This window comes from Syngnathus typhle, unplaced genomic scaffold (assembly GCF_033458585.1).
Source record: "Syngnathus typhle isolate RoL2023-S1 ecotype Sweden unplaced genomic scaffold, RoL_Styp_1.0 HiC_scaffold_435, whole genome shotgun sequence".
Lineage (NCBI taxonomy): Eukaryota > Metazoa > Chordata > Actinopteri > Syngnathiformes > Syngnathidae > Syngnathus > Syngnathus typhle.
Window position 1 is genome coordinate 16756 of NW_026872337.1, and position 8245 is coordinate 25000.

Here is an 8245-nt window from a genome sequence, read left to right on the forward strand (position 1 = left end):
AAATCAGCCTCTCATTCTGGAGCTCGTGCCAACTTTGGCGAATATTTTCTAAGTGCCAACGGCTCTTGCGCCGTAATGTGTCCGCTTTGCCTGGTTCCCTCGGTCGGCCACAAATAGCGAAAAAATCAGCCTCTCCTTCTGGAGCTCGCCTAAGTGCCAACGGCTCTTGCGCCGTAATGTGTCCGCTTTGTCTGGTTCCCTCGGTCGGCCACAAACGGCGAAAAATCAGCCTCTCATTCTGGAGCTCGTGCCAACTTTGGCGAATATTTTCTAAGTGCCAACGGCTCTTGCGCCGTAATGTGTCCGCTTTGCCTGGTTCCCTCGGTCGGCCACAAATAGCGAAAAATCAGCCTCTCCTTCTGGAGCTCGCCTAAGTGCCAACGGCTCTTGCGCCGTAATGTGTCCGCTTTGCCTGGTTCCCTCGGTCGGCCACAAATAGCGAAAAATCAGCCTCTCCTTCTGGAGCTCGTGCCAACTTTGGCGAATATTTTCTAAGTGCCAACGGCTCTTGCGCCGTAATGTGTCCGCTTTGCCTGGTTCCCTCGGTCGGCCACAAATAGCGAAAAAATCAGCCTCTCCTTCTGGAGCTCGCCTAAGTGCCAACGGCTCTTGCGCCGTAATGTGTCCGCTTTGTCTGGTTCCCTCGGTCGGCCACAAACGGCGAAAAATCAGCCTCTCATTCTGGAGCTCGTGCCAACTTTGGCGAATATTTTCTAAGTGCCAACGGCTCTTGCGCCGTAATGTGTCCGCTTTGCCTGGTTCCCTCGGTCGGCCACGAACGGCGAAAAATCAGCCTCTCCTTCTGGAGCTCGCCTAAGTGCCAACGGCTCTTGCGCCGTAATGTGTCCGCTTTGTCTGGTTCCCTCGGTCGGCCACAAACGGCGAAAAATCAGCCTCTCATTCTGGAGCTCGTGCCAACTTTGGCGAATATTTTCTAAGTGCCAACGGCTCTTGCGCCGTAATGTGTCCGCTTTGCCTGGTTCCCTCGGTCGGCCACGAACGGCGAAAAATCAGCCTCTCCTTCTGGAGCTCGCCTAAGTGCCAACGGCTCTTGCGCCGTAATGTGTCCGCTTTGCCTGGTTCCCTCGGTCGGCCACAAATAGCGAAAAATCAGCCTCTCCTTCTGGAGCTCGTGCCAACTTTGGCGAATATTTTCTAAGTGCCAACGGCTCTTGCGCCGTAATGTGTCCGCTTTGCCTGGTTCCCTCGGTCGGCCACAAATAGCGAAAAACCAGCCTCTCCTTCTGGAGCTCGCCTAAGTGCCAACGGCTCTTGCGCCGTAATGTGTCCGCTTTGTCTGGTTCCCTCGGTCGGCCACAAACGGCGAAAAATCAGCCTCTCATTCTGGAGCTCGTGCCAACTTTGGCGAATATTTTCTAAGTGCCAACGGCTCTTGCGCCGTAATGTGTCCGCTTTGCCTGGTTCCCTCGGTCGGCCACAAATAGCGAAAAAATCAGCCTCTCCTTCTGGAGCTCGCCTAAGTGCCAACGGCTCTTGCGCCGTAATGTGTCCGCTTTGCCTGGTTCCCTCGGTCGGCCACAAACGGCGAAAAATCAGCCTCTCATTCTGGAGCTCGTGCCAACTTTGGCGAATATTTTCTAAGTGCCAACGGCTCTTGCGCCGTAATGTGTCCGCTTTGCCTGGTTCCCTCGGTCGGCCACAAATAGCGAAAAACCAGCCTCTCCTTCTGGAGCTCGCCTAAGTGCCAACGGCTCTTGCGCCGTAATGTGTCCGCTTTGTCTGGTTCCCTCGGTCGGCCACAAACGGCGAAAAATCAGCCTCTCATTCTGGAGCTCGTGCCAACTTTGGCGAATATTTTCTAAGTGCCAACGGCTCTTGCGCCGTAATGTGTCCGCTTTGCCTGGTTCCCTCGGTCGGCCACAAATAGCGAAAAAATCAGCCTCTCCTTCTGGAGCTCGCCTAAGTGCCAACGGCTCTTGCGCCGTAATGTGTCCGCTTTGCCTGGTTCCCTCGGTCGGCCACAAACGGCGAAAAATCAGCCTCTCATTCTGGAGCTCGTGCCAACTTTGGCGAATATTTTCTAAGTGCCAACGGCTCTTGCGCCGTAATGTGTCCGCTTTGCCTGGTTCCCTCGGTCGGCCACAAATAGCGAAAAAATCAGCCTCTCCTTCTGGAGCTCGCCTAAGTGCCAACGGCTCTTGCGCCGTAATGTGTCCGCTTTGTCTGGTTCCCTCGGTCGGCCACAAACGGCGAAAAATCAGCCTCTCATTCTGGAGCTCGTGCCAACTTTGGCGAATATTTTCTAAGTGCCAACGGCTCTTGCGCCGTAATGTGTCCGCTTTGCCTGGTTCCCTCGGTCGGCCACAAATAGCGAAAAAATCAGCCTCTCCTTCTGGAGCTCGCCTAAGTGCCAACGGCTCTTGCGCCGTAATGTGTCCGCTTTGCCTGGTTCCCTCGGTCGGCCACAAACGGCGAAAAATCAGCCTCTCATTCTGGAGCTCGTGCCAACTTTGGCGAATATTTTCTAAGTGCCAACGGCTCTTGCGCCGTAATGTGTCCGCTTTGCCTGGTTCCCTCGGTCGGCCACGAACGGCGAAAAACCAGCCTCTCCTTCTGGAGCTCGCCTAAGTGCCAACGGCTCTTGCGCCGTAATGTGTCCGCTTTGCCTGGTTCCCTCGGTCGGCCACAAACGGCGAAAAATCAGCCTCTCCTTCTGGAGCTCGCCTAAGTGCCAACGGCTCTTGCGCCGTAATGTGTCCGCTTTGCCTGGTTCCCTCGGTCGGCCACAAATAGCGAAAAACCAGCCTCTCCTTCTGGAGCTCGCCTAAGTGCCAACGGCTCTTGCGCCGTAATGTGTCCGCTTTGCCTGGTTCCCTCGGTCGGCCACAAACGGCGAAAAATCAGCCTCTCCTTCTGGAGCTCGCCTAAGTGCCAACGGCTCTTGCGCCGTAATGTGTCCGCTTTGCCTGGTTCCCTCGGTCGGCCACAAATAGCGAAAAACCAGCCTCTCCTTCTGGAGCTCGCCTAAGTGCCAACGGCTCTTGCGCCGTAATGTGTCCGCTTTGCCTGGTTCCCTCGGTCGGCCACAAACGGCGAAAAATCAGCCTCTCCTTCTGGAGCTCGCCTAAGTGCCAACGGCTCTTGCGCCGTAATGTGTCCGCTTTGCCTGGTTCCCTCGGTCGGCCACAAATAGCGAAAAACCAGCCTCTCCTTCTGGAGCTCGCCTAAGTGCCAACGGCTCTTGCGCCGTAATGTGTCCGCTTTGCCTGGTTCCCTCGGTCGGCCACAAACGGCGAAAAATCAGCCTCTCCTTCTGGAGCTCGCCTAAGTGCCAACGGCTCTTGCGCCGTAATGTGTCCGCTTTGCCTGGTTCCCTCGGTCGGCCACAAATAGCGAAAAACCAGCCTCTCCTTCTGGAGCTCGCCTAAGTGCCAACGGCTCTTGCGCCGTAATGTGTCCGCTTTGCCTGGTTCCCTCGGTCGGCCACAAACGGCGAAAAATCAGCCTCTCCTTCTGGAGCTCGCCTAAGTGCCAACGGCTCTTGCGCCGTAATGTGTCCGCTTTGCCTGGTTCCCTCGGTCGGCCACAAATAGCGAAAAACCAGCCTCTCCTTCTGGAGCTCGCCTAAGTGCCAACGGCTCTTGCGCCGTAATGTGTCCGCTTTGCCTGGTTCCCTCGGTCGGCCACAAACGGCGAAAAATCAGCCTCTCCTTCTGGAGCTCGCCTAAGTGCCAACGGCTCTTGCGCCGTAATGTGTCCGCTTTGCCTGGTTCCCTCGGTCGGCCACAAATAGCGAAAAACCAGCCTCTCCTTCTGGAGCTCGCGCCAACTTTGTCAAAAAATTTCTAAGTGCCAACGGCTCTTGCGCCGTAAAGTGTCCGCTTTGCCTGGTTCCCTCGGTCGGCCACAAATAGCGAAAAATCAGCCTCTCCTTCTGGAGCTCGCCTAAGTGCCAACGGCTCTTGCGCCGTAATGTGTCCGCTTTGCCTGGTTCCCTCGGTCGGCCACAAATAGCGAAAAACCAGCCTCTCCTTCTGGAGCTCGCCTAAGTGCCAACGGCTCTTGCGCCGTAATGTGTCCGCTTTGCCTGGTTCCCTCGGTCGGCCACAAATAGCGAAAAATCAGCCTCTCCTTCTGGAGCTCGCCTAAGTGCCAACGGCTCTTGCGCCGTAATGTGTCCGCTTTGCCTGGTTCCCTCGGTCGGCCACAAATAGCGAAAAACCAGCCTCTCCTTCTGGAGCTCGCGCCAACTTTGTCAAAAAATTTCTAAGTGCCAACGGCTCTTGCGCCGTAAAGTGTCCGCTTTGCCTGGTTCCCTCGGTCGGCCACAAATAGCGAAAAATCAGCCTCTCCTTCTGGAGCTCGTGCCAACTTTGGCGAATATTTTCTAAGTGCCAACGGCTCTTGCGCCGTAATGTGTCCGCTTTGCCTGGTTCCCTCGGTCGGCCACAAATAGCGAAAAATCAGCCTCTCCTTCTGGAGCTCGCCTAAGTGCCAACGGCTCTTGCGCCGTAAAGTGTCCGCTTTGTCTGGTTCCCTCGGTCGGCCACAAACGGCGAAAAATCAGCCTCTCCTTCTGGAGCTCGTGCCAACTTTGGCGAATATTTTCTAAGTGCCAACGGCTCTTGCGCCGTAAAGTGTCCGCTTTGTCTGGTTCCCTCGGTCGGCCACAAATAGCGAAAAATCAGCCTCTCCTTCTGGAGCTCGCGCAAGTGCCAACGGCTCTTGCGCCGTAAAGTGTCCGCTTTGTCTGGTTCCCTCGGTCGGCCACAAATAGCGAAAAATCAGCCTCTCCTTCTGGAGCTCGTGCCAACTTTGGCGAATATTTTCTAAGTGCCAACGGCTCTTGCGCCGTAATGTGTCCGCTTTGTCTGGTTCCCTCGGTCGGCCACAAATAGCGAAAAATCAGCCTCTCCTTCTGGAGCTCGCGCAAGTGCCAACGGCTCTTGCGCCGTAAAGTGTCCGCTTTGTCTGGTTCCCTCGGTCGGCCACAAATAGCGAAAAATCAGCCTCTCCTTCTGGAGCTCGTGCCAACTTTGGCGAATATTTTCTAAGTGCCAACGGCTCTTGCGCCGTAATGTGTCCGCTTTGTCTGGTTCCCTCGGTCGGCCACAAATAGCGAAAAATCAGCCTCTCCTTCTGGAGCTCGCGCAAGTGCCAACGGCTCTTGCGCCGTAAAGTGTCCGCTTTGTCTGGTTCCCTCGGTCGGCCACAAATAGCGAAAAATCAGCCTCTCCTTCTGGAGCTCGTGCCAACTTTGGCGAATATTTTCTAAGTGCCAACGGCTCTTGCGCCGTAATGTGTCCGCTTTGTCTGGTTCCCTCGGTCGGCCACAAATAGCGAAAAATCAGCCTCTCCTTCTGGAGCTCGCGCAAGTGCCAACGGCTCTTGCGCCGTAAAGTGTCCGCTTTGTCTGGTTCCCTCGGTCGGCCACAAATAGCGAAAAATCAGCCTCTCCTTCTGGAGCTCGTGCCAACTTTGGCGAATATTTTCTAAGTGCCAACGGCTCTTGCGCCGTAATGTGTCCGCTTTGTCTGGTTCCCTCGGTCGGCCACAAATAGCGAAAAATCAGCCTCTCCTTCTGGAGCTCGTGCCAACTTTGGCGAATATTTTCTAAGTGCCAACGGCTCTTGCGCCGTAAAGTGTCCGCTTTGCCTGGTTCCCTCGGTCGGCCACAAATAGCGAAAAATCAGCCTCTCCTTCTGGAGCTCGCGCCAACTTTGTCAAAAAATTTCTAAGTGCCAACGGCTCTTGCGCCGTAAAGTGTCCGCTTTGCCTGGTTCCCTCGGTCGGCCACAAATAGCGAAAAATCAGCCTCTCCTTCTGGAGCTCGCGCCAACTTTGTCGAAAAATTTCTAAGTGCCAACGGCTCTTGCGCCGTAAAGTGTCCGCTTTGTCTGGTTCCCTCGGTCGGCCGCAAATAGCGAAAAATCAGCCTCTCGCCCGTCAGGTACCAGGCGTTGGGGTACCAGGGGTAAGTGCAGTACCAGCTTTGGTCTGTTGGTGCGCCAGAGTACGATGAGTTGGTCCCCCTAGTCACTGTACTCATTACCTTTACCCCCAAATCGCAAAATATAGTCAGAACGAGTGTGGGGAACACAAGTTTTGGCCCCGAGAACCAGGCGGCTGGTGTCTCTAGCGATGTGTTCCCCCCCAAAAAGTGTTCACATGCTCGGACAGCGAACCTAGGAGCTACCGCAAAGCACTCTGGAAGTGCAAGAGCGAAAAATTTTCTAAGTACAAAAACTCTCGAAAATTTTCAAAGTGTCACAGTGCTCGAAAATTTTCAAAGTGCTACATGCTTTCCATCCAAGGAAGGAATAGTGGAGGACCGGCCGCCTCCTTAAACACAAGCCGGCGGAACGACGGGGAGGACCGGCCGCCTCCTTAAACACAGGCCGGTGGAACGTTTGGCAGAATTCTTCTCGTGGAGGACCGGCCGCCTCCTTAAACACAAGCCGGCGGAACGACGGGGAGGACCGGCCGCCTCCTTAAACACAGGCCGGTGGAACGTTTGGCAGAATTCTTCTCGTGGAGGACCGGCCGCCTCCTTAAACACAGGCCGGTGGGAACGGTTGGCAGAATTGCGTGACGGCCGCCTGCTCCCGGCGTCCGCACGTGAACGAACACCCCCTCCCGGGGACGGCCGTCTGCTCCCGACCGCCGTCCTTCACCCCCTCACCTTCCGGACCCCCGTCTGCTCCCGGCGGGCCTCCGAGTACCCCCACCTTCTCCCGAACTGACCGACAGGCAATGAGACCCGCCTTGGTAGGGCCCCCACCGGCCCCGGCTCGCGCCGGCGTTGGGTGGACGGTTCCTCCCCACTTGCGGGTCGCTCTCCACGGAGGACCGGTCGCCTCACTAAACATAGGCCGGGCGAAAATCTGCGAATGTTATACATCCAAGGAGGGAGGACCGGCCGCCTCCTTAAACCACCGGCCGGGCGAAAATATGCGAATGTTATACATCCAAGGAGGGAGGACCGGTCGCCTCACTAAACATAGGCCGGGCGAAAATCTGCGAATGTTATACATCCAAGGAGGGAGGACCGGCCGCCTCCTTAAACCACCGGCCGGGCGAAAATCTGCGAATGTTATACATCCAAGAAAGGAAGGAAGGAGGGAACCGGCCGCCTCCTTAAACACAGGCCGGGCGAAAATCTGCGAATCTTATCCATCCAAGGACGGAGGACCGGCCGCCTCCTTAAACACAGGCCGGTAGGAACGGTTGGCAGAATCGCGTGACGGCCGCCTGCTCCCGGCGTCCGCACGTGAACGAACACCCCCTCCCGGGGACGGCCGTCTGCTCCCGGCCGCCGTCCTTCACCCCCCTCAGCTTCCGGACCCCCGTCTGCTCCCGGCGGGCCTCCGAGTACCCTCCCCTTCTCCCGAACTGACCGACTGGCACTCATGACCCGCCTTGGTAGGGCCCCCACCGGCCCCGGCTCGCGCCGGCGTTGGGTGGACGGTTCCTCCCCACTTGCGGGTCGCACTCTAGCGCCTCGGCCGCCGCGAGAGCGTGCGCTACGCGCCGCCCCCGCAGGCCTTGGCGCGACCGAACGGCAGCGAGACCGAGACGCCCCGAATCACCCACCTAGAGGAAATCAACGGAGGCCGAGCGCGCGATCCGATTGCGGCACGCCGCGTGGGTGTCCGCCGGCCGCGCCGGTCTACCGCGAATGCTGTTTCTCAAACCCTTGCCTAACCAGACGGCACCGCGGGATGTGTTGTCGCAACTCTGCTCGACTATCCGAATAGCCTTTCCCGACTACCGCGTTGCGGGAGGCGTCTTTCGTGCCGCCGGTGGCGTATGACCTTCCGCGAGAGGCGTGCGGGCTCGGGGGGGCCGCAACGACCGAGTCTGACTCGGACGGGGCGCAGCTTCCCTCCCGGTCACAGCAATAAGCGCCGAACGCAGCGTTGGTCACCAGCCACCCCGGCGGGTTCGTCGGGAGCGCCGGTACCCTTCCGTAGCTAGTTGCCAGCTGGCCACAGCGGGCCGCACCGACCGAGTCTGACTCGGACGGGGCGCAGCTTCCCGTCTGGGTGACAGCGGCGCTGAGGACGGCGGGGCGGCCGGAACCCCTTCGACCCCCCGGCTCCCACCAGTGTCGATCAAACTCCGCATCCTGGCCGTAGCGCGAGACCGGCGGGCCGCAACGACCGAGTCTGACTCGGACGGGGCGCAGCTTCCCGCTTGGGCCTCGGCGCGCGCGCCTCGCGCGGGCAAGTCGCCGGCACAGCGCCGCGCCAACCGACCCCCGCTTTACGGAAACGAAGCGAGC